At 39.7% G+C, this 26,103-nt stretch overlaps 1 pseudogene across 1 annotated transcript in view; it reads right to left on the bottom strand.

Annotated features, from left to right (window-relative positions):
* The window catches only part of LOC309856591 (ATP synthase subunit d, mitochondrial pseudogene), an 82,394-nt pseudogene extending 57,068 nt beyond the window's left edge, over window positions 1-25,326 (bottom strand). The window contains exon 1 of the transcript in view: window positions 24,955-25,326. The product of the transcript in view is annotated as an ATP synthase subunit d, mitochondrial pseudogene (transcript). The remainder of the gene's footprint in view (window positions 1-24,954) is intronic.
* Window positions 25,327-26,103: the final 777 nt, after the last annotated feature.

Here is a 26,103-nt window from a genome sequence, read left to right as displayed (position 1 = left end):
TCTAAAAAAGGAAGGGAGGGAGGGAGGGCAGGAGGAAAGAATTATTGTTACAAGCAACAGCCTGGATGAGTCTCTAGGGAATCATTATGAGTGAAAAATGTCAATTCAAAAGGTCACATACTGTATGATCCCATTTAAATGATGTTATTGAGATAACAAAATTAGAAATGAAGAGCAGATTAGTGATCAGAATAGTGATGAGGAGTGAAGGGGGTGGATGTGGCTATAGGTGGTATCATGAGGGGCTCTGGGAACAATTCTCTATCTTGACTGTGGTGGTGATCACGCAGATCTACACGTCATGTAGCTGCATAGAGCTACACACACACATGCTCACAGACACACACGTGCACGCACGCATACACACACATGACTGCATGGGAAACTGGTGAAATCTGAGTAATCTCTGTGACCTTTACACAATTTCTTAGTTTGATATGTACTACAGTTCTACACAATAATACCATTGGGGGAGACTGGATAAAGTGTAGAGAAGACCTCTTTGTACAAGGTTTTTTTTTTTTAAGATTTTATTTATTTATTTAGTTAGTTAGTTATCAGAGAGAAAGAGAGCACAAGCAGGAAGAGAAGCTGGCAGAGGCAGAGAATCAGGCTCCCCGTTGAGCAAGGAGCCCGATGCGGGACTTGATCCCAGGACCCTGGGATCATGACCTGAGCCAAAGGCAGAGGCTTAACCAACTGAGCCACCCAGGCATCCCTGGACATGCTTTTTTTTTTTTTTTTAAAAAAACAAAAAACAAAAAAAAACACAACTTCTTGTCAAAGTATAATTATTCTAAAATAAAAACTTTAAAAAATACTAAAATAGAGATTTTTAAGCAAAAACATCCTGACTTGTTGACATTCCTCAGTGTTTAACATAAAAGTTGGATCCTGCCTCATGTGAGAAAAATTTAACTGATAGGGTGATTTAATACCGCTTCTCCGATTAATGTGCAGGTAGAGTTTCTTCAATGATGGAAAGGTCAGAGGTTGAAAGGGGAGTTCAGGGAGCAGTAGAAATACAGCTGATCAAGTAAATCAGAAGACATGGTCATCCCTGAGAGGATGCTAATAAGTTTGATCATACTCAGAGTTAAGAGAAAGAAGTAAATACGGGACTAAAGAGGTAAGTGCAAATTATTAAGGCTTAATACAGAAGGTCGTAAATAATGCATTGATGTTGGCATTTCATTAAAATTCTGCCTTTGAAGGCAGCCTAACCAAGGTTTGAGTACTATCTTCCCATCATTCTTTGGATAATGTATTAAAATTGAACCTCTCTGAGGCTCTATTTCCTCATGGGTAAAATGGAGATTAATATTATATATTTCCTAAAGTGCCTGTGAGAATAAAAAGGAGCAATGCATTTAAGTACATAGCATAGTTCCTGGAGCATAAGTACACAAAAAGATATTACCCTTTCTGTTTTCTCTAAAAAGAAAGGAAGAAAGAAAAGAAAGAAGAAAGAAAAAAAAAAGAAAAAAAAATCTTTAGCAAACCAGAAATAGAAGGAAAAATTTTTGACCTGTTAAAAGTTATATGTTTTTTAAAGCCAGTATTACAACTATTGGAGAATTATTTTTTAAATTTTTTTTCCTGAAAGATTTTATTAAGTTATGTCCGCACCCAGCATGGGTCTCAAACTCACAACCCTGAGATCAAGGATCACATGCTCCCCTGAAGCTCCACCTGAAGCAGTCAGGTGCCCCAATGGAGAAACGTTAGATTCATTCTCTTTAAGATCAGACAAAAGATCGTAATTCTCCAATCTATCATTGCTACCATTAACATTTTATTATCAGCTGTGATCAGTGGTATAAAGAAAAAAAAATAAGTTAATGAAAAAGGGAAGGATTGGAAAGGAGATAAAACTGTTATTATTTGGGGGCTCAGTGGGTTAAAGCCTCTGCCTTCAGCTCAGGTCATTATCCCAGCATCCTGGGATAGAGGCCCTCTTTGGGCTCTCTGCTCAGCAGGGAGCCTGCCTCCCCCGCCCCTCTCTGCCTGCCTCTCTGCCTACCTGTGATCTCTGTCTGTCGAATAAATAAATAAAATCTTTTTAAAAAAACCTTTATTATATGGTGAGAATATAATTATCTGAAAAACAACGGCAACAGATTCAACAAACAAACCGAAGTATTACAGTTAATAAGAGAAATCAGCATGGTTGCCAGATAAAATATCAACCTACAAAAATTATTTATCTGCACAAATAATAACCAACTACAAAAGATAATCAAATGTGAGACTATCCATAATGACAAAAAATATGTAAATATAAGGGTGAGAGTAACTAATGCCTTTATGAAGAAAATCTCTCATAAAAGACATAGAAGAACACAATATTATTTAAATAAATGAAAAAAATAGTCCATGCTCTTCGATGGGACAACTTATTATAAAGATGTTAGTTCTCAAAAAAAAAAAAAAAAAGATGTTAGTTCTCCCCAGTTTAATCTATTTAACACAATACCAATCGAAATTCCAGCTGGATTGTTTGAAAACAAGAACTTTAACTGACACTTATATTGACAAATAAATGCCTATGAATGGCTAAGTCAACTTTATAAAGGAAGTGAGAAGGATTGCCTCAGTAATAATAGAACTATGGAATAGAGTAGCAAAACAAATCAATGAAGGAAAAAGATTATTGGGGAAACCAGCTTTTGAAGAAAAATTTATTTGAAGAAAAATACAATCGAGACCCTATCTAACTCCACAAATACACACTTATTGTGTTAAAGATCTAAATAGGAAGAGTAAAACAATGATGTTAATAAAAGAAAATATAAGAGAATATGTTTGTGACCTCACAATAGGGAAGAACTTCTTCTAAAAACTTGAAAAGCACAAACTCTAAAGAAAAACATTGCTTAGTTTGATACATCACAATGAAGGAGTTCTGTTCAACAAAGAACAGCATTGGCAAAATTATTAGATAATGGAATTATGGGAGGAGAAACTTTCAAAAACAAACACAGAATTAACATCTAGAATGCAAAAAGGCATTCTGCAGATCTCAAAGACGACACCACCAAACCGAAAAGAAAATGCATAAAGAACACGAACAGGCAATTTATAGAAAAATATCAAAAAAGTAGCAAGTATAGGACAAGATGTTTAAAATCACTGATAATCAATGAAACAAGATGGAATTGGGAGGGAGACAAACCATAAGTGACTCTTAATCTCACAAAACAAACTGAGGGTTGCTGGGGGGAGGGAGGTTGGGAGAAGGGGGTGGGATTATGGACATTGAGGAGGGTATGTGCTTTAGGTGAGTGCTGTGAAGTGTGTAAACCTGGTGATTCACAGACCTGTACCCCTGGGGATAAAAATATATCTTTATAAAAAATTAAAAATTAAAAATTAAAAAAAATCACTGATAATCAGAGATGTGCAAATTAAAATAGAGCTCTCACTTGACACTTACTAGACTGGCAAAATTTTTAAAAGATATAAAATACCAAATGTAGGCATGTGGTAATAGGAAAACAAACAATCTGTTGGTGGAAGAGGAAACAAAACATTTGCTTCAGAACTGTTTATGGAAATAAGACGATAAATGTAACCATAGGGCTCTTCATTACAGAAGCAGATAGGTAAAATGTGGTAGATATAAACTGTGGGATTCTGATACAGCAATTAAAAGCAATGAACTAGATTCACTCATGGCAACTCAAATAGGTCTCAGAAATATGTTGCTCAGTAGAAAAGTAGGGACCAGAATGAAATACAATATATAATAGGATACCATTTCCTTAGATTAAAATACATGCATATAAAAATGTTGCATATCTCACAATACACAAACAAATGAAAAAACATAAACACACACGTTTATTAATTTGTTATTTATCAGGTGGAGAGACAAAGAGTAGGTTGTGAGGATAAAAAGAAATTAATTACCAACCAAAATTGTTCAAAAAGAAAATAGAAAACCTAGGTACACTGATAATCATTAAAGAATTGAATATGAGAATGGAGCATCTGGGTGGCTCAGTCGGTTAAGTGTCGGATTCTTGAATTTGATTTGGGTCATGACCTCAGGGTCTTGAGGTTGGGTCCTCCATCAGGTCCCCCATTGAACCCTGTAATGGGGTCTACACTCAGCGCAGTCTGCTTGCCCCTCTCCCTCAGCTCCTCCCCCAACTTGTATGCATGTTCTCTATCTCTCCCTCCTTCTCTCTCAAATAAGTAAATAAAATCTTTGAAAAATATTGAATAGGAGAGGACCACCTGAGCGGCTCAGTTGGTTAAGCAGCTGACTATGTCCAGCCCTGCCTGGGCTCCCTCTTCTGCCTGCTTCTATCTCTGTGTCCCTCCCCCATCACGCCACTCATGCTTTCTATCACTCTGCTGTTTCTCTATCTCAAATAAATAAATAAATCTTTAAAAAAATATTTCATCCTATATAAAAATGAGCTCAAATGAAACCCAGACCTAAATATAAATCCTAAGAGTAAAATTCTAGAAGAAAGGATTGGAGAAAATATTCTTTTTTTTTTTTTAAGGTTTTATTTATTTATTTGACAGACAGAGATTACAAGTAGGCAGAGAGGCAGGCAGGAAGAGAGAGGAGGAAGCAGGCTCTCCACGGAGCAGAGAGCCCGATGTGGGGCTCGATCCCAGGACTCTGGGATCATGACCTGAGCCGAAAGCAGAGGCTTTAGCCCACTGAGCCACCCAGGCGCCCCTGGAGAAAATATTCTTAACCTTGGGTTAGGCAAATTTTGCTTAGATGTGACCCCAAAAGTACTATCCATAAAAGAAAATATTGACAAATTGAAAGTCATCAAAATTGAAGACTTCTGTCCTTCGAATGACTAGTAAGATAATGAGGGGGAAAAGGCCACAGACTTGGAGAAAATATTTGCAAATCACATTTCTGATAAAGGACTTGTATTAACAATTATTATGTTATCAGTATTAAGGAAACACATGACCCAATTTTCAACAATTGGACAAGATCTGAATGGATACTTCACCCAAGAAGATGCATGGATGGCAAATATGCCCATGAAAAAATGCTGAACATTAGTAATTAGTTAAATACAAATTAAAACCACAATGAGTTGTTTCTGTATACTAATGACCAACCTAAAAAAATAATCTCTGATAATACCAAGTGCCGGTAAGACTGTTGAGCCACTACAACTTTCAAACATTGCTGGTGGGAATGCAAAATGACACCACCACTCTGGAAAACAGCTTGACAGTTTCCTATAAAGTTAAACATATACCCACCACGTCACCCAGCAATCCTCCTCCTGGGTATTTCCCCACAAGAAATAAAGAGCTAGGCTTCACAAAAACCTATATGCAATCTTTCATAGAAGCTTCATTTGTAATTGCCGAAATTTAGAGACAATCCTTTGACTGGTAAATAAACACAGTGCCATAGATCCATACAATGGAATGTCACTTGGCACCAAAAATGAACTATTGAAATGCATCCCATGGAGGAATCTTAAACAAATTATGCTCAGCCAAAGAACCTAAGTGTTGAAACTATACATACTGTGTAGTTCCACTGATAGGACATTTGGACTAAGACAAAACTCTTGGTATGGAAAATCAGTTTCTAGGGACCCCGGATAGAGAGAGATTGACTACAAAGGGGCATCCTGTCCTGTATCTTGTTCTTGGTGGGGATTATGCAATTTCATGCATTTGTCAAAACTCATAAAACTGTACATCAGAAAGAATGGACTGTACTGGATATAATTTTTAAAATAATTTTTAAAGGGAAAAATGGGCAACTTAAAACCGAAGAAATCCCAATGGACAATAAGCTTATGAGAAGATCTTCAACCTTCAGCCTTTCTTCAACCTTCAACCTAAAATCAGGAAATGCAAGTAAAAAGCCCCATGAAATAACATTTCCTACTCACAAGGTTAGCAAAAACTAAGAAATGATTTTTGAGAAAAGGAAACTCTTAAAAACTGCTGGTGTGTGTATAAATTGATAAATTCTGGAGAGCCACTTGGTAATGTTTTGTAAATTTGAAGATGCCCAGGGAATTCTGCTTCTTCTAATCCTAAAGAATATCTGCCACATGTACACAAGGAGACATCCATGCCCAAGAATGTTAAGTGTAGTATCATTTGTAATATCAAACAATGGGAACAATTTATATGTGAGTCAAGAGAAAAATGTCTAAATAAATCTGACATATTGATATCATGGAATGGTCCACAGCATTTGAAATACAGGAACAAAACCCGTGTGTATCAAATAAGTATCAATAACAAAATGGGGAGTGAACAAAACAAGTTGCAAAATAACACATATGGTATGCTATTTATATAAAGTCTGAAGACAATCAAAACAATGCTACATCTTGTATATTAAAAACACACCTGGCCAGGGCGCCTGGGTGGCTCAGTGGGTTAAAGCCTCTGCCTCCGGCTTGGGTCATGATCCCAGGGTCCTAGGATCGAGCCCCTCATTGGGCTCTCTGCTTGGCAGGGAGTCTGCTTCCCTTCCTCTCTCTCTGCCTGCCTCTCTGCCTACTTGTGATCTCTGTCTGTCAAATACATAAATAAAATCTTAAGAAAAAAATACATACCTGACCGTAGTTTAAAAACTTGTAAAGGAATGATGTCCACTCAATTCAGGACAGTGGCTACCTCTAAGGAGGGTTGGAAAGGAATTCGATCTGGAGGAGATCGACAAAGAGATCTTCAACTGGATATGTAATGTTTTATTCCTTTAAATAGAAATATGAAGTGGGGTGCCTGGCTGGCTCAGTCGGTAAAGCATGCAAGTCTTGATCTTGGAGTTGTTCAAGCCCCATGTTGGGTGCAGAGATTAAGAATTTTGTTTTAATCTTTAAAAATAAATTTTAAAAATGAAGCAACTTTGACAAAATGCTGAGAATTGATCTGTTTTCTTATTCTCTGTATGTTTCACAAAAATGAATACATAGAAAAGTATTCATATAAAAGGTCCTACACCATCTCAAATCAACTCCCATAGCATCAGAGCTTCATGGGCCACACTTTGGAAAACAATACTTTAGAAGCTTAAAGTACAGACCACAGAACTTGGTTGCCTCTACCATGTATGAACTGTGTAGTTTAGGAAAGTTGCTTAATATTTTTAAGCTGCAGTTCCCTCTTGGGTTGATTTCATTAATATTTGTCTCATAATGTAGTTGTGAGAATAAGACAATGACTTAAGGAGAGTCACAAAGGATAATGACTTCAAAGCAGTACATTTTCTGGGGGTGCCCGGGTGGCTCAGTTGGTTAAGCATCCGACTCTTGATTTCGGCTCAGGTTGCCATCTCGGGCTTACGAGATGGAGCCCTGTGTAAGGCTCCATGCTGGGCGTGGAGCCTGCTTAAGATTCTTTCTTCCTCTCCATCTGCCCTCCCCCTAGCCTCCCCCCAAAACAGGACATTCTCTGGCTAACAGGAAGTACTAAAAAATGGGAGTTGTTATATCATTTATAATCTAGGCGTAGAGGTCAAGAAAGACATTCTAGGAGATGTGACACTTGATTTGAATCTCAGAGGCCTTTGCAGAATGAATCAGTTGTGCAAGGGAATCAAGGCATGTTTTTGTACAAAAGGAACAGAATGGCATATGGCAGAAGCCTGGATCGAACTTGGGGAGCATCCATAAACAAAGCCAAGAGTTTCATTTTTGTAGCCCTGGTCTCTGATGATATTTCACCTCCAACCCTGGGTGTATCCTTTCCATAAGCCGGATAAATCAAAACACACTTTGGAGATGATGATGAATTGCTTTGAGATGAATGGAAGGAATGATGGCCTGTAGACTTGAACGGACTGTAGTCAAATGCTAAAAACAGACCGAGAGGGAAACATGGTGAACACATCTGAAGATGATCCCCCTTTTCCCTAGGTTTATTTCTCTGTTTTCCACAGCATCTCCATTTTCCAGACACACTTTCCAGATGCACTCTGGAAAACTAGTCTGTTAAAAGAGCATTACGCAAATTATAAAGCTTTAAACAAGATTGCTATAACTGAAGAAATGAGCTTTCTGTTGGGGTTCAGTGGCTGAGCAATGGACTGGATCGCTGCCTGCCTGGTTGGCTGGTTGAATTACGTTAATAACAGGACTGGGAACCTGAAGGTCTGGCTATTATGTTGTCTTAAGGAGCAGAACATCTTGGAATGATTCATATCAGTGCTTTAAATCTTAGACTTCATGACAGTCAAAAATGAAAATTGAACACAAAATGGCTGATGTGGCACTGCCATAGGGCTACAATCTGACTGTAACTTTTTTCCTTACAAATAAAAAAAAAATGGACCCAAGTGGGGAAAGTAATAAAATAGCAAAAGAGCCTGTGGAAGAAATTAAAATTCTGTGGCCACACCGCCACAACATTATACCCCAACTGTCTGGCCAATCATATCATATTAGCAACCGTATATCAGACGGGTAAGACCAGTGAGCTTGAGCCAATTCTCTTTTCAATACCTATGTCCTCAGGAGAAAAAGGAGAAGCAGGACTCTCCAATCACATGTTCAGTGCTCTGAAAGGGATGGATATGGGAGCCAAGGCATTTTCCCCTTTGTTCCAAAACTCTAAAAATGATAATTGTTCAAAGATGTCAGAAATCAACAGAGAGCAAGAAGAGCAATGGTTATTCAACTAGTACTGAAGAGAGCTTACCAGAACAGTTGTAAGCAAGTCAGGCATCCTGGCATCCCAAATGACACAGGATGCAATTTCATGGCTTGGCTTGTCCCGTTTCCTGAATGCTGCCATAAATTCATCTCTTAAGTCTATTTGTTTGACAACCCCTGAAAGCATTCATAGAGCTGTCCTTTCAGGAAGCGTGAAATGCAGATTGCTAGTTTTCAATGGGTGAAAAGTTTCACGAAACAATTTTTTAAAAGGTTATGAGGCTAATTTTACTAAGATACATTACATTTTTTAACTTTATAAATTAAATTTTATTTCATTCAAGCCTTAAAACGTGCCTCCCTCCTGAAGGAAGAAGTTTCCCATTTTAGATGAAAGGGACTAGCATGGAGTCCCCTTGAGTAGCTGAGGTCACACAACCAGGATCTGAGGTCTGAGATGACTAGATGGCCTGTGTCCAGGGTCAGTTTTGGCCCACAGTGAGGTCCTGACATCAAGATGTCCATCAGGTCCAGGGAACAGGAGCCCTTCAAGCAGTCACCCCTCAGTCCTGGTGTCATTTTCCATGGCTTCAGTCACCCGCCATCAGCTGTAATCTGGAAGCAGATGCTCCTTCCATTGTAGCATCAGAAGGTCACACTAGTAGCCTAACGCTACATCATCACACCTACATTCTTCCCACCTCTTCATTGCATCAGGTAGGCATTTTATCATCTTGCATCATCCCCAGAAGAGTGAGTACAGTCCAGTAAGATATTTTGAGAGACAGGCTACATTTGCATAACTTTTACTACAGTATATTAATTGTTCCATTCATGGTTCTTAATCTCTTCTGTGCCTAATTTATAAATTAAGAGAATATAAATTAAGAGAATTGTGAGAATAAAACAATGACTTAAGGAGAGTCACGAAAGATAATGACTTCAGGATAAATATGTTTGAAAAAAAAAAAAAAGGCTATATAGGGTTAGGTATATCCTGGGTTTCAGGTATCCACTGGGGGTCTTGGAATGTATTCCCCTGAAGACAAGGGGGAGGTTACTGTACTTTATATGTAAATGTTGCGGAAGGACGCATCCTGCCTGGAAGTTTCAAAAAGCTCCTGCTCAGGCGGTGGGGAGATGAGGGTCACCACTGAGCAGTATCCACATCCTGGACTGGGAACAGAGGCAGTGGGTCTGTCAAGGAAGTCCCTGCCCCCTGCAGATGCCTCATGATGTCCCCAGTCACTACCCACTTCCAGAAAGTGGACCTTGTGGGTCTAGACGATGGCCTTGAGGACAGAGTGTGTGGCCATGTGGGATGATAGCAGTAGAAAACCAACCATTGCTGGTATCCCCCACCCCCATGCTGTGAATTTTTCGTTCTTACTATTGAATGTAAAGGCAAGCCATTTTTGGACGCCTGGGTGCCACATTCCGTTGTCTGTCTTGGTTTGCTCTTTGTTTCGGATGAGGTCGTGATCTTAGGGTCGTGAGATCCAGCCCTATGTCGGGCTCTGCACTTGGCACAGAGTCTGCTTAAGACTCCCTCTCCCTCTCCTTCTGCCCCTCCCCCATGCGCATGCTCTCTCTAAAATCAATCAATCGATCAATCTTTAAAGGCAAGCTATTTCAGTATTAACTAGAACCCCAGAACCCTCAAGATGAGATCCAAAACAATGGGTACAAATGTAATATTAGAACCCTTTGGGGCGCCTGGGTGGCTCCATGGGTTAAAGCCTCTGCCTTCGGCTCAGGTTGGGATCCCAGCGTCCTGGGATCGAGCCCCGCATCAGGCTCTCTGCTCAGCAGGGAGCCTGCTTCCCTCTCTCTCTCTGCCTGCCTCTCTGCCTACTTGTGATCTGTCTCTCTTTCAAATAAATAAAATCTTAAAAAAAAAAAGAACCATTTACACTTCGTTGCCCGCATCTTTAATGACTTCTCAAGCACTTCGCATATATATTCGTTAATTTTCGTATCTGATTCTAAGGTGGTCAGAGAAGAAAACAGAAACTGAAGCAAGTAATAGACTTTTCTCACTCTCACATTGTGGGCTCCACAACAGGAAAAAGAGAGAAGTTAGGCGAGCCTATTTCTCTGGGTGATTAGAAGAAGCAGATGGAAAAATCCTTGAAGCCTAGACACTGGGAATCAAAGAATGTGGGAAAGAATTTGAGAAAGAAAATTCTTCATACTTTTAATTAAACAAACCATATAAATCAAAAGTGCACACAGAGCTGCCAAAAGGAGAATGTGCTGTCTTGGGAGCAGAAGCTGCTTGTTTTTACTTTGTTGCCTTATGAAAGGCAGCGGGGTGGGGGGGGGCGGGTTTGACAGAAGTGCTAAAAGTTCAGTGTTTTGAGTTGAAACACTTTTTTCTACAACCACTCCCAACAGGAGCTTTTATATATAAAATGTTGTCTCACATTCTTCTGCGTTTTCAGCATAGTTAAACAACGCAAGTGGAAATAAGTTCATTTTGGAAGAATGGTCCTATTTGTCTCTTGCCATAAGCCCTTTGCATGCTGGGTACATTAAGGCTGAAGTAATTCCAAGGGGTAATCATGGCCCTTCCGGTTGCAGAAAGAGAACAGGAACCATGTGCGGTGTGCTCCAAGATGTCACCTGCCACCAACTTTATCTTTATCTCCCAGGAAAGGAGCTTATAAGAAGGCTGTAAATAGCTCGTAGAACCACAATAGGAGCATTTTGGCAATCGAGAACTAAAGCAAATACTCATGTGAAATCCAAGACCACCAACTGAAAGGATCTGACTGTTCCATCCTGAAGCCTTGCCTTACTAGTGTTTAAAGCTTGGAGGTGCCTTCTAGAATGCAATCCATCTTTTGGTCTGCTAACACCCTTCCAGTTCTGGGGGCTCTCGGACCCCTTTCCTCACTGATAGCCATGTGACGTATCCAATCAATCATTCAACAGCTCAGTTCTGAAGCTGTGTAAGGCAACATCTCATACTTCACTCAACCCAAAAGGAACAGAAGTTCCTGTCCCCAAGCCAGAAGTTTGGAGCCTTAGAGAACGCAACACTTCAGTGGACTAATTTAAATATATATTTTTTATTTTTCATATATTTAGACTGAGTAATAAAACATTATGTTCTTCTGGTAAAAAGGAGTTCAAATACAAAAAGTATTCATTTAGAAAACAATAAAGAATACTTTCCTCCCGCAATACTGTTCTCCAAGAAAACTTAATAGCTGGGGAATAGCCTTGGAGAGCCTCTTCAGTGTTCATAAGGTATCTCTGCCTTGTCCAGATTTCTCTGTATTTTAAAAAAACAAATGGGATTGTAGTGTTCTGAAATTTACTTTTTAAAGTCTCATGTCATGAGCCTTTTCCGCATCAGTATACTTAGATGTATTTCATTTTTCAGCTTTTATGAGGTCACATTGTATGAACATACCATAATTCTTTAGCTAGTCCTCAACTGATTAATATATAAGTTGTTTGTCGAATGTTGGCTATTATAAACACAGCAGAAATGAAGTATATGTAAATTTTTGTTTAAAAATTGCTTTTTATCTGATTATGAGAGTAGGATATGTTTACTATAGAAGACTTGCAGAACACGGGTCTTTAGCGACTTACAGTGGGGTTATGTTCCAAAAATCCCATCATAAGATGAAACTATCATAAGTCAAAACCACATTTAATGTAATATAATGTATCAAAAACACATTTAATGTAATGTAATGTATCGAAAACACATTTAATGCACCTAACCTACCCAACGTTGTAGCTGAGCCACACCTACCTTGTATGTGCTCAGAACACTTCCATCAGCCTGTCAGGCAAAATCATCTAATGTAAAGCTTATTATATAATAATGTTGACTATTTCATGTAAATCATTGAATACTGTACCAAAAGTGAAAAGCAGGATGGTTGTACAGAATGGGTGTAAGGATATCAGATGTTTACTCTTGAGATCAGCGACTGACTGGGAGCTACCACTGCCCCACATCACAAGAGAGGATTGTACCGCATTATTGCTAGACAAGATTAAAAGTCAAAACTCCAAATATGGTTTCTACTGAATGTTTAATGCTTTTGCACCACTGTAAAGTAGAGAAACCATAAGTCAAGCCATTTCAAGTCAAATTGTACAGAAAATTGTAAATAAGATTAAGAACACATGCATGGAATCCTACCACTAAAATATGAACATTGTTAACATTTTGGTATATAGTGTTGTGGTCTTTTATCTGGACAAGAGAATAAAAGGATAGCTGTTTGTGTTATACTTTTTTTTTTTTAAACTATAGTAGCACCAGATATAAGAAATCCTATTAGTAGTCTAATATGCATTCTCTCCCTCTTTCTTACTGAAGAAATCCAATTCCGTCCCATATAGCAATGTTCTTAGCTAAAAACTAGTGTTTTCCAGTGTTCTTTGAAGTTAGGAGTAATCGTGTGTCATAGTTCTAAATGAATAAGATGTAAGGGAGAGTTGCTCCTAACCTGGAGCAAGCATGTGGGGCTCGATATGGAACAGCCATCTTGTGACCCTGAGGTGACAAGCATAAGGACAAAAGCCACAGGCCAAGGATGGTAAATGTAAAGACAGAAGGAGCCTAGGACATTGATGGTGTTGTGGAGACAAGGCACAAGCTCTGGACATTCTATCTCCACATTTTTTTAGATGAGAAAAAAATAAAACCCTATTTAAATAACCTGCTCTAGTCAGGGTTCTACTAGATACAACTAAACATAATTTCTGAGATTCTGCATAAGCAGGTCTCCTCCTCCTACTTCAGTCACTTGGCATTACACCATGAGCACTCTCCTCTGTGCCATTAAACATTCTTAAAAGCGTGACTTCTAAACCTGTATATGTCTTTTTTATGGGTGTATCATCATTTATTGCCATTCAATTGTTGAGCTTTTAGGTTACCTCTAATTAATTCCTAATTTAAACTTATAACAATTTATATAGATAAATATTAATTTTGGTTACATATTTGTTTTCTTAAGATAAACTTTAGAATTGGGATTATGATGTCAAAGAGACAATTTCCAACATTTTAAGAAATATTGTTTCCTGGAATACTTTTTTTCAAGTTAACTCTCCAAACTGCAGCCAAGTATTAGAATAGCATTCTTTTTATTTAAGATTTATTTACTTATTTTATTTTTTAAAAAGATTTTATTTATTTATTTTTGAGAGAGAGTGCATGGGGCAGGGGGAAGAAACAGAGGGAAAGGGAAAGAGTAATTCAAGCAGACTCTGTGCTAAGCGTGGAGCCCATTGTGGAGCTCGATCTCATGACCCATGAGATCACGACCTGAGCCAAAATCAAGTTGCCCAAACGATTGTGTCACCCACGCACCCCTAGTATAGCATTTCAAAACATATTCAACAACTCTTAAAAACGTCTTTGGTTATTGATGGTAGAGGAATCATGGTATTTTATTATTGCTTTCATTTTAATATTTTCATTTTTTAATTTTTTTATTGCTTTGATTTTTCATTTTCAGTTGCTAGTTATTAGTATTTTTGTACCTTCCATCATTTTACTCTCTTAACACATTATAATAGAGAAGCATTTTCAAACACATTGTAATCATATATTATTAAAAACAAAGTCTCCAAGTCACATTACAGCTTTCAGACACACTGTTATTAAAATTATTACAGCATCTAATGAACCCGTGATTTCCCTGGATGTTTAACAAGTGAGTAAGTGATTACTCCAGTTCCGCGGTGATTACAGACTTTGTTCTGATGTCCTTCAATCTTCACATGCACATTTATCTTCTCTGGATGCATCACTGGGATATTATTCGGAAGTAATGGTAATTTGATAATAACAAATAATATAAATGCCCACAATGAGGCAAATGTTATCCTCAGTGTTTTTATATGTATTAATTCATTCAAACTTCCTAACAAGCCATGAAGCAGGTGCTATTATTATTCCCACCTTACAAATGAGGACCCTGAGGCACAGAGAGGAAAAGTAACAAGGCCCAATTTCATAGTTCCTAAGTGGTGACACTAGCTTAGGAACTCAGTGGTCAGGGTCTAGAACCCATGTGGACCATTGTTATATGGTGTTGTTTAATCAGCCACTGCTGCAGTTTTATTAGAGTCATCAAACAGCGGGAGAGTCTTTTGCAATGTATTTGAATGTGATCACAACTCTGCCCTTAACAGGGTTCTCAAGGGTGGCTTTTAATCACATTCATGAACCTGCTGTTTGAACCTAGACCAGCCCTTTAACTTTCCTGAGTCTTGGTTTCCGAGCTGCATTTCTTTCAGTACAACATGCCTGGCTGTTTTGGTGGTCTTATGCCTGAAAATTATTTACTTTGTTGTGGCCCAATCAGCAGTTCTGTAATCAGTATCAATGATAATTAGAAAACCCCAAATCCATCTGAAAATGATTGATTCTGTAGCTCATGTTGACATGGCCCTTAGTCGCACGGCAGACCTCAGAGAGAGCTGGTTGCTCCCTAGAGCTGTGGACCTGCCAGGAGGGAGCAATAGGAAGGGGGAGCTTGAGGAGAGCCCGGAGGGAGGACAGCCCAGCTGCTGAGGTTGGCAAGCAAAGACAGCTTCCAGAAAGCTCTTCTACGCTGAGAAGGAAAAGTTAAGGAGTGCCTGGGTGATTCAGTCAATGAGCATCTGCCTTCAGCTCATGTCATGATGTCAGGGTCTTGGGATCGAGCCCCACATCGGGCTCCCTGCTCAGTGGACAGTCTGCTTCCTTTCTTCCTCTGCCCCTCCCCCTCTGTTTGTGCTCTCTCTCTCTCTCTTTCTCTCACTCAAATACTCAAAGTATTTTTTAAATTGTTTTTATTATGTTAGTCACCATACAGTTTTGTTTTGATTTTTTTTCTTAAAAGAAGTCAAAACGCACAAGAGCATCTCTTTGTTCAGCACCGTGGCCACACCTGAGAACAGTGGGAGGCTTTTAAGGACTTTATGAAAGTCACCACATCACTGTTCTTTGTGTACCCCAAACCAAAATGTGTCAAGTCCTGGAAAAACTTCACAGAAAAACGATTTATTGGTTGTGATGAATAAGGTGAACAGGTATTTTGAGACCTCAACTCTCTGTTGTCAGTATATTGGCCCCTTCCTCTTCCCTCCATCCAAGCAGATGGCTGGCTCTGTTCTCATCGCCTGAAGGGAAAGAGGGAGGGCACCTTAGCAAAAAACAGAAGGAGCTTGCAAGTTCGGGGATTCAAAAAGTCTAAGCTCATAGAGGAAGAAATCCCACAGGGATAGAAGTCCTTTAAAACCGAGAAAAGGACAAGGTTTTTCTTCACACTCAAAATGGATTCTTCCAAGCTAGGGGAGAGGAATGAAGTCGAAACATAAGAGATTCTTCAAGACAACCAAGGATCTTTTACTTCATTTCATAGCACTTGTAGCAAGGAAGCATCCAGACCCTAGAAAACAATGGCTGTGAGCTGTTCTCTCCATACAGGTCTACATATGAAGATGGCAAAGTTTTCTGGGCCCCAAGGACAGTAGGAAGGAAGCCAAAGACCTCTGACTCAAAGAAACCACGCGGGCCAGGAGAGTGGACATCTTAGCAGTAACCTATATGGACCTCTGATGAATAACTACATGCCCGTCCTTTCATCTCATGACTGCTATCTCCCTGATCCGCCCCCCCACCCCGCCAACACCTTGGCACCATTTAAGAGGTTGACGGTGTGATACTGACAACCTTGAGAAGATCCTAAGGAGGATTGAAGTTAGTGGGGTTTTTTTCCCCCCAAACTCCCCTATCATTGAGCCCTTGATGCTCAATGTCTGAAATACAGATGTGAGGGGAAGTAGTTATATTTTTGCACAACAGTATTTTGACTGAGGTCTGAGAGCCATATAGGCTATAGCCATTTTATGGGTCAATTCTCCCAGCCCCACCTTTTTTGTTTTTTAATCATGCAATGATTCACTGTAGTGATTTTTGCTCTGCCCAAGAGAGAGAGAAAAAAAGAGAAAATTCCAACAGAAGGGAATTTATTCCATATCTGATGAAAAGGCTTAAATAACTGTATCTTAAGATTTGGGCAGTAACTTCTACCCCTAACTCATATGCACATTCAGGGCTACACAAAGCTATACCCAAACAAAAATCAATTTTGGAATGTCGAACGTATGAGCTGGCTTCTCCACGATTTGAACTTATGATGCCAGAAAGTTCAGCTATTTCAAATCTGAAAAGAATATCACCAAGCCACACCTTTCAAAAAATGTTATTAACATATGATTCTTTCCTAAACAAGGGAAGATGGGAAATCTAGTTGCATTCACAAAGAATGTATGAAGACTGCCAAGAAAGCAAATAATTTTTGGAAGTCACCCTTATTTGGAAATATTCTAGTCATAGAACCATGGTTGTTTAAACAAAAGCATCCACCATATCTCCTTTTGAAAATATGTACTTCCAAAATATATGAGAAGAACTAAATACTGTGTTACTCAGTTCTCCTTTGATTTACTTGAAAATAGCTTGGATTTAAAAAAAAAAAAAAAAGATAAAGCCCGCCAAGAACTACAAGTAGCTTCCTGTAGGCAATTGTGATGTAGTGGAAAAGGCATAACCTCTGTAGTCAAACAGACCTGTTTTGGAAGCTTGGCTGCACTCTTAACTAGCTGGGTGACCTTGGGCAAGTAACTTTATCTTCCCTATGATTCATCTGCAAATATAATTAAATTTTATTAAATGAGAAAACAGATGTGAAAGTGCTCATTGAAGGATAGTTCCCCCTAGGCCCCAGTGGAAAAAGAGAATAGTTATACATGGTTATTATAATATAAAGTAATAAACAAATACATGTCTTAGTACATGTGCCAAACTATTTACATGAGTTCGAAAAGCCTTGACAATGGAACGTGATGTTTAGCCAAGTGCAAAATTATACACTGGAGTGAGATGCATTGAAATGAATTCTATTTATTTGACTTTAAATTGCTGTTATAAAAATCTTTTTTAGGGTCAATGGGTGCTTTATGAAATGTGCTGTCAGCAAGACATCTAGAAATTCTAATGTACAAAAATGTCGGGTCTTGTTATTTTTAAGGGAATTATGAGAACAAGATCAATGAAAAGAAATATCCACAGTTTCTACTGTTTTAGCCTCCAGCCTAAAAGGAGCAGATGAGGTGACTCTGAGTAGATCGATGGCAAAATTATAAAGTAGCTACCTGACCTCAAGGCATTCTCTTAGTTGTCCAATAATTTCATGATGTCCTTAGCTGTGCTGAAATAATTCTGCCAAGGAACCTATGCTCTACTCTAATTAAGCCTTATCATCTAGGGGTCAACAAACTTTGGAACAGGGGCCAAACTCAGACCACTTTGTTTTTGTAAATAAAGTTTTATTGGAACACAGCCATGCCCATTCAGCTATGTGTTATGACTGCTTTCATACCACAACAAGCAGAATTAAGTAGTTGTAGCAGAGACCATCTGGCCCACAAAGACTAAAATATTTACTATCTGGATCGTTGCAGAAAAATTGTGCTAATCTCAGCTCTAACCCCTAACAACCCGCTTGCTCCCTAAAATCAAAGGCAATATATTTAACCTATCCATGGGATATTTTCATTTTAAGATGACCATATTAACTCCATCTGTAGATTGCCTGGGAGAAAATTTCTGAGCCGAGAGAGAGAAAGAATTCTCTTTGTGCACCTGGCTCATGCTTATTCCCTTTCCAAAATAATAAAAGTCAGTGGTGTGACACCGTATGTTGCAAAGTTTGCCAAATTTTGACTTCGGGGTGACTGTAGACTTTGCATTATAGCAAAGGCATGTGGAGGCTAATCTTCAGTTAGCTGACTTTATTTTACTTAAATAAACCTTATTATAGCCAAAGTCAGCTTTGGGGAGTGGTGGGGGGCATCCACCAATCTCTAAAGAGACCTGCTCTGAAATAACATGGCTGAAATGTATTAGCTGTTCAACATTCTTTGTCAGATTTTGAAAACCTTGAGAATCACAGCAATGATATTTCTTGGAATACTGAACAATGAGCTAGAGCCCTGTTGAGTCTCATAAACCTTCCTCCCAAATCAGAACTGACAATCAGTCGGATTCAACCCGTAGTTCATCCTCCCAAATAATGTGGTTTGAATGATAAGGAATCCAAATGAAGTAAAACAGTGACTGAAAAAAAATGGAGGAAGACAAGTCAGGGATCGGGGCAAAATCTCCATTCTGAGTGCGCAGAAGTTAGAGATGGACCATCGCTGCTATAAGTATGGAAAAGCTTTCACTTACTTGTGTCGGAGGGTCTTTAACACAAAAAGCTGGAGGAGAGAAAGTCAAGATTAGTCTGGCTTTCTTTCCTCCTCGTGGACACATTCCAAGGTAAAGTTCAAGCTAATGCTAGTCTTGGTTATTTAGTTATCTAATGCCTGCAACAAAAGTAAAGCCCTCTCCATATTTTTCCCAAGGAGTTGCAGGTTTAAAATATATTTTCAATTAAAAGCGGTAGGGGAAAGCTTCTTTTTAAAAATAGGATCTAAGGGGCACCTGGCTGGCTCAGTCGGTAGAACACGTGACTTTTGATCTTGGGGTTGTGAGTTCAAGCCCCACAATGGGTGTAGAGTTTACTTAAAAAATGATAAGCAAAAATAGGATCTGAATAAATGTCAGCAAAGTTGAGAGTCTCGACACTGAGGAAGGGGAAATTTTAAATGGCAAATTAGTATATCTTTAGCCACAAAGCCACATATAATGACATAGATTCATACTTTTCACAAATAGCTCTTTCTCAATTCTAAATCTGGTTCTACCATTTGGTTGGTAAGAAACTTCATTTCTCGGTTTTTCTCTGAGACAGGGAAAGAAAGAAAAACCAGAATGAAAGCTATTCCTGGAACAATGTGGCAATTTTAGGACTCTAGGTTCTAAGTTATGTTATAAGCCTATCCAGGTATGTGCTTATCCTTTTGGAGGAAAAGAAAAAGGGGCTTTTACCGCAATCACTGGGGGAATTTTGACACCAGACATATCAGAGCAAGGCAATAGGACGAGTCTCCGAGCATCAGGAACGTCACCACTGATTGGGTCAGTAATTCTTTTGGAGAACCCAAGTAATGAAATGCCACCAGGTTTTAACAATGATGTAGGGACAATAGCCATCCACCCGACAGGCTTAGGGACAAGAACCACCGGAGTTGCACAAGGCGTACGTGTCCTTAAAGCTGAGTAGGGCCCTTTCAGGCAGCTGTGGATGAGGGGACTTGGACCATGTCTCCCAGGAAGGAAGACACAAAGAGAACACTATAGGCAGAGAACTGGAATTGTACCGAGTTCTCCCAGTGTCTGCACTTAAGGCCAAGTTCATCTTGTCTAAAATAAGACAACTTGGGATTTTCAGGAGGCCATGTCAACTGGTCATCAGGAATCGGGTGGTGTATTAACTTATACACAGATGGAGCAAGCAGAGGGCTTTTTAGACTGTGAATCACATCATGTGAACCTTTTTCAATGGGTTCCAATCACTTTCGGAACCAAATCCAAAATCTGAATCATGGGCCAATATGTTTGTTATCCTGGCTACTTCTCAGAGTTCATGTCTCACTTCTTTGAACATCCTGCTCTGGGCATGCTCTTGTCCTTGTCAGAACGTGCCAAACGCATTCTTGCCTCAGGACCTTCAGATTTGCTGCTCTCATGGTCTGGAACGTTCTTGACTTGGACCTTTGCAAAGTTTACCTTTTTACTACATTGATATCTCTCGTCACACATCACCAGCTAAGAGAGGCTGCCCCTGATTTGACATAAAATTCGCTTTATCCCCTCATGCTGCCTTTATTTTCCTTCTAGTAATTATCACCATGTGATGATAGGATACCTATGTGTTGACTAATTTATTATCTGTGCCTCACCAGACCACAAGTTCCATGAGGGCAGAGACTTGGTTTTGCTCATGCCTTACCCAAGACTTAGAATAGGGCCTGGCACATACTGGGTATTCAGCTAATATTTGTTGACTGAATAAATGAATTAAAACAGATATTCAAATGAATCAACTTTTGTAGAAATTTCGTTTCTAAACTGGGCGAGCCTTAAAATAGCAAAAACAGTTACACATAGGAAAATCAAAAGTTTTTTTTTTTTTTAAGAAGGTTACAGGCCCAGCATGGAGCCCAGCATGGGACTTGAACTCACCACCCCAAGATCAAGACCTGAGCTGAGCTCAAGGGTCAGTTGCTTAACCGACTGAGCCACCCAGGGGCCTCCAAAATCAAAATTTTTGACACTTCTGAAAAATTAAATGCCGTAAATAATCTTTGCCATTTCACAATTGATCCCACATTTCCACTTCACCCTCCATGTGGTCATTTAAGCTTGGTCTCTCTTCAGTAGCAAGACATAGGGTTGGAGGATACCTGGGTGCCTAAGTTGTTAAGCCTCTGCCTTTGGCTCAGGTCATGATCCCAGGGTCCTGGGATCGAGCCCTGCATCGGGCTCCCTGCTCCGTGGGAAGACTGCTTCCCTCTCTCCCTCTCCCCCTGCTTGTGTTCCCTCTCTCACTATGTCTCTCTCTGTCAAATAAGTAAATAAAATCGTTTTAAAAAAAGACATGGGGTGGATAGAATGTCTGTTACTGGTGTCAGAATCTCTAAACACTCTTACTTTGGCAAGGCTGGAGATAAAGCTATTGAAATGTGTCTTGTTCCAAAGAATCCCAGAAATACCAGACAGGATCACTCTTTTGGAAAATTAGACCCACGGAGATTGTCGGTCTATTTAAACAGACTCAAGCCCCAACTTACTAAATCAGCACCTAGTACTCTTCAACTGCACACGCTTGTATCTGAAGTAGCTTGTGCCCCTTAATCGGTAGGAGAGCCTCATTTGTTTATGGAAACGCTGTGATGCCCTGAACGACCAAAGGCTTCCTCTGGAGCACCTTGGAGAGAAAGCTGGCAGGTTCCAGCTGCTCCGTGGGCCTGTGGAGCAAAGACTTTTATCTCTATCAATAAAACTCACCAGCTCAGCGAAGTATTGACAGTGACACCATTATTAGCTCTGCTGTGTACCCAAGTGAACAAATGCTTCCTGAAGTATCTTATGTTACTCTCTTTGGGCATCCCATGCTCTACTTTGATGGAACTGGACCACTCCCGGGGCACCTGGGTGACTCAGTCGGTTAAGCGTCTGTGGTTAAGCTCAGGTCGTGATCCCAGGTACCTGGAATCGAGCCCCACGTTGAGCTCTCTGCTCAGTGGGGAGCCTGCTTCTCTCTCTGCCTGCTGCTCCCCTGCTTGTGCTCTCTCTCCTCTGTCAAATAAGTAAATAAAATACTTTTTTAAAAATTGGACTACTCCCCTTTACTGACCATTCCCTGTGTTTTCCTGCCTTAATACATTTGGTCCTATTGCTCCCTCCCTTGTATTATAGGTTTTTCTTTTCATATATCTATCATAGTAAACTACATACAGTAAACTATAAGTCTATTCATTCCCTCAAGTACAACCTCACATCAAAGAGGAAAAAAAAGTAAGTAAATGAGTCCAAAGATCTGGTCAGAAATTTCATTGCTAAAACATGTAGCACACCAAAGTATCAGTTTTACTCTATGATAACTTTAAAAATAAAATAACAATATACCATCAACGAAGTATACAGGACTCAAAGACATATTCTATTTTTCCCACAATGACTATCTTGATGCCTTATATAAAATAAGGAGGACCAAATTCTCCCACCACCCCCCAAAAAGTTGGTGCCCCAGGTTTGCAAGCATGTGCTTAGACCGTCTATTGGGTAAACCAGCACTATGTAAGGAGAGATCCACACTGTTCCCTCCGATTTTAGAATCCTAATGACAATTATTTCTTTTCTTTTTTTTTTTTAAAGATTTTATTTGTGTATTTGTCAGAGAGAGGGAACCGCAGGCAGAGGGAGAAGCAGGCTCCCCACTGAGCAAGGAGTCCCATGCGGTGCTCGACCCAGGACCCTGGGATCATGACCTGAGCTAAAGGCAGAGGCTTAACCCACTGAGCCACCCAGGCGCCCCTATAATTATTTCTTTAGTGCAATACAGGGCTGAGGAATGTCCAAAAATAAGGTTGTCTTGAGTAGAAGTATGAAGGATATTGCTCTTATGCTGATGTCCAGAGAAGATATCTGTTGCCACAGTGTGATTTGAGGGCCACTGCAGAAGTCTGACCCTCCTGACCTGTACTTCTCACCATATACTCAATCTTCATGGCACTTCAAAAGAAGAAATGAGCAGCTTACCTGGATTCACGCATCCTGCTATGTTAGAAACATAACATCTGTAGGAATTTGTTTACTTAACTAAAATATACTCTTTGAGTAAAGCCAGACTTAAGCTTACTTTAAGCTTACGTCCTAAAGCCAGACGTAAGGCTGGTCAACCGTGATGGAGCGGGGAGGTTGGCAGGAGGAGGGAAAAGCTGAAACGTGGTTCATATGAGTTCTGTTTAAATGTGTTATTCAAGTGATGCTAAGGAGTAGCTGAGTTATATAATATCAAACTATTTTTAAGGGAGGGTTTAGATCAGAAAAAAAAATACTCTTGCATGTGTCAGATCGCTTGCACAGGACCAAATGCACGGACGGCAAATTACAGATGGAAAATTTTGGGAAAGCAAAAGCAGAGGTTGAAAAGCTCCCTATTCAGGGAAGGGCTGGTCAGCAGGGAGGCAGAGGAAGGAAAGGAGTGGTTTATGCTGTGGGGATGGATTAATTTTTCTGTTGCAGAGGCTTGGGGGGGGTGAGACGGATTTGTCCTTGGCTTGCAGATAAAAAAAGACGGTTCTGGGAAAGACAGCCAAGTGCCACAAGATGCTTAAAGCAGTCACAGTCCTTTCTCGAGGGTAGCTAAGCTCATTGCGTGGAAGGGAGGGAGATAGACAGGGGTTTTGCCGCTTGACTGAACTGTTACAAGTCTAACTCAACAGCTGGAAAGGTAGAAACAGCCCCCAAAACTCATCAATAGATGAATGAATCAGCGAAGTATGGTGTACACTTGCTGCGAAATCTGATTCGGCCGCACAAAAGGAATAAAATACGGAGAGATACATGCTACAACATGGATGAACTTGATAACATTGTTCAGGGAAACAGCCAGACACAAAAGGTCACAGGTTGCTGGCTTCCGCTTTTGTGAAATGTCTAGAATAGGCAAATCCAAGCAAACAGAAACCAGATTAGCAGTTGCCGGGGGTAGGGGATGGGAATTTGGGAGCAACTATTTAATGGGAATGGGGTTTCCATTTGCGCTGATGAAACATTTTGGAACTACATAGTGCCAGTGGGTATACAGTATTGTAAACCACTTAATTGTTTACTCTCAAATGGTTAATTTTATGTAAATTTCCTCTCCATAGAAAAACTATTTAAGCTTTCCTCAAATTACAGGGGGCTCTAACTCTAACATTCAATATTGAAGTTTAGATAGTTCTTTTTAAGCTGGCCTTACATCAAAGTCAGAAAATAATATTGAAGGGTTAATGAGAACCATAGATAATTGTTTTTATTTATTTTTAAAAAACTTTAAATCTAGTATAGTGAACATACAATGTTATATTAGTTTTAGGTATACAATACAGTGATTCAACAATTCCATACATGTCTCAGTGCTAATTATGGTAAGTATACTCAATCCCTTTCACCTGTTTCATCCATTCCCCTACCCACCTCCCCTCTGGTCACCACCAATTTGTTCTCTGTAGTTAAGTCTGTTTTTTTGGTTTGTCTCTTTTTTTCCCCTCTGATCATTCATTGTTTCAAAAATTCTACTTGTAAGGGAAATCATACGGTATTCGTCTTTCTCTGACTGATTCACTTCACTTATCATTATGCTCTCTAACTGCATCCACCTTGTTACAAATGGCAAGATTTCATTCTTTCTAATGGCTCAGTAATATTCTATTGCACGTGCAATAGATATATATTTCACATCTTCCTTATCCATTCACCTATCAATGGACACTCAGGCTGCTTCCATGTCTTGACTATTGTAAATAATGCTGCAATCAACATAGGGGAACATATATATATTTGTGAGTTAGTGTTTTCGTATTCATTGGGTGAATACCCAGTAGTAGAATTATTGGATCATATGGTAATTCTATTCTTCATTTTTTTGAGGAACCTGCATGCTGTTTCCCACAATGGTTGCACCAGTTTGCATTCCTATCAAAAGGGCACAATGGTTCTTTTTTCTCCATCTCCTCGTCAACACTTCTTGTTTCTTGTGTTGTTTATTTTCACCATAAACATTCTAACAGGTGTGAGATGATATCTCATTGTGTCATTTGTGTGTGTGTGTGTGTGTGTGTGTGTATGTGTTTTGACTGGACTAAGTGGCCTTACTGGGGGAAAGCCAGGACTACAATGGATTTTAGAATTGGCACTGGGGCCCTTCTTCTCGCCAAAGGTGGGCAACAACATTGACAAGGCGCCGGTTGTACACATCCACCACCTGGCTTGGTTTGTCTCCTTCTGTTTGTCCTGTTTGGCCGCCTTGGGAGTCTGCCCTCTTACTCTCCCGGCGTGGGACAGGGAACCATGGACTTCACCTCCAAGCATGTGGCTGGCTACTAAGGGTGTGCCTGCCAAGAGCACAACTTGAGCTTCTGGAGCGATGCCCTCGGGTGAGGCTACAGGAGCCTTGATCTGGGTGACCATCTCCTGGCCAGTCACCTTGAGAGTATGTAGCTCCTGGGCGTGGACAAGGAGCTGCATGTCAGCTACCCACCTGTGGCCACCACAGCCCCTGCAACCTCACTGGGACTTTGACCTGCATTTCCCTGTTGAGGAGGGATGAGGAGGGATGTTGAGATCTTTCATGTGTCTGCTGGCCATCTGGATGTCTTTGTTGCAGAGATGTCTGTTAATGTTTTCTGTGCATTTTTAAATGGGTTATTTGCGTGTTCGGTGTTGAGTTGTATTAAGTTCTTTATACATTTTGGAAACTAACCGTTTACATGTCACTTGCAAATATCTTCTCCCATTCAGTAGGCTGTCTTTTAGTTTTGTTGTTTCCTTTGCAGTGGAGGAACTTTTTATCTTAATGCAGTCCTAATGTTTATTTTTGCTTTCGTTTCCCTTGCCTCAGGAGACGTATTTAGAAAAATGTTGTTATGGCCGATGTCAGAGAAATTACTGCCTGTGCTCTCTTCTAGGATTTTTATGATTTCAGGCCTCACATTTAAGTCTTTAATCCATTTTGATTTCATTTTTGTGTATGATGTAAGAAAATGGTGCGGTTTCATTCTTTTGTATGTAGCCGTCCAGGTTTCCCAACACCATTTGTTGAAGAGACTGTCTTTTTCCCATCACATGTATTCTTGCCTCCTTTAATTGGCCATAAAAAGGGGGCTTAGTTCTGGGCTTTCTATTCTGTTCTATTGATCTATGTGTCTATTTTTGTGCCAGTAGCATACCTGTTTTGATTACTACAACTTTGTAGTATATCTTGAAATCTGGGATGACACTACCCATTTTGTTCTTTTTCAAGAT

The sequence above is a fragment of the Mustela nivalis genome (genome assembly GCF_964662115.1).
Source record: "Mustela nivalis genome assembly, chromosome: X".
Lineage (NCBI taxonomy): Eukaryota > Metazoa > Chordata > Mammalia > Carnivora > Mustelidae > Mustela > Mustela nivalis.
This window is presented reverse-complemented; position numbering and strand designations above follow the sequence as displayed.